We start from the raw sequence: 873 nt of genomic DNA on the forward strand, positions 1-873 counted from the left end.
ATGTCCCCAGAGGTGGCACCATGTCCCCGTGAGGTCACTGATGTCCCTGTGATGTCACGAGATGCCTTTGACTTAACTGATATCTCTGTGACATCATGGGTGTCCCTTTGTTTTCACCAGTCCCCTGTTGTTGTGGTTTTCCCCACCAGCCAGCCCCTGGGGCTGAGGATGGTTTTGTCCGGGTGAATTTCCATAGAAAAAAGCCAATCAAAACTTTAGTAACGCCTTTGCTAATTACATATTTAAGAAAACAGAAGAGAAGGTTGGTGGCACAGTTGAAATTAGGAGCAGTTGAAATTGGTGGCAGTTGAAATTAGGGAGCCATGTAGGGAGAGAGAGGCAGGTCCCAGGTGGGGGCCAGGCCTCCCTCCTCCCCCGGCCCTGGGCCAGGGGCAGGTGTGGCACTGAAGCCCCTTCTCTCTTGTAAGAGAGTGGAGAAAAAAATAAATTAAAGGACTGACTGCTTGGACAAAAAAACGCTGCAGAAGAAATTCCAGCAGAGAGATAACAAAGTGTCCAAGGTCAAAGCCAGCAGCTGGAGGAGAGAGAAGTTCAAAGAGGGGGGCTTTTTCTCCCCCCTTTCACTCTCTCTCTTCAGCAGGGAAAAGACTGAAAAATAAATCCCTGCTACCTTTGGAAGATTGTTGGGGTGAGGAGACCCCCATGCGGCTCACAGAGGAGCTGGTGGATGTACCAGGAAGCCGAGACTTCATGAGAAGGACTGAAATGAGGCAGAGTCCTGTTGAGGATTTGTGACCCTGAGAGCTTACGCCAGAGTGAGAACGGCTCAGGTAAGCTTGGGATCCAAGTGAGGGATCCATGCTGCTGGTGCTGGAGATTTGTGACCCTGAGAGAACCTCACGCTGGAGCAAG

This window comes from Empidonax traillii, unplaced genomic scaffold, assembly GCF_003031625.1.
Source record: "Empidonax traillii isolate 1590-97213 ecotype Southwest subspecies unplaced genomic scaffold, ASM303162v1 scaffold2833:size24265, whole genome shotgun sequence".
NCBI classification, from domain to species: domain Eukaryota; kingdom Metazoa; phylum Chordata; class Aves; order Passeriformes; family Tyrannidae; genus Empidonax; species Empidonax traillii.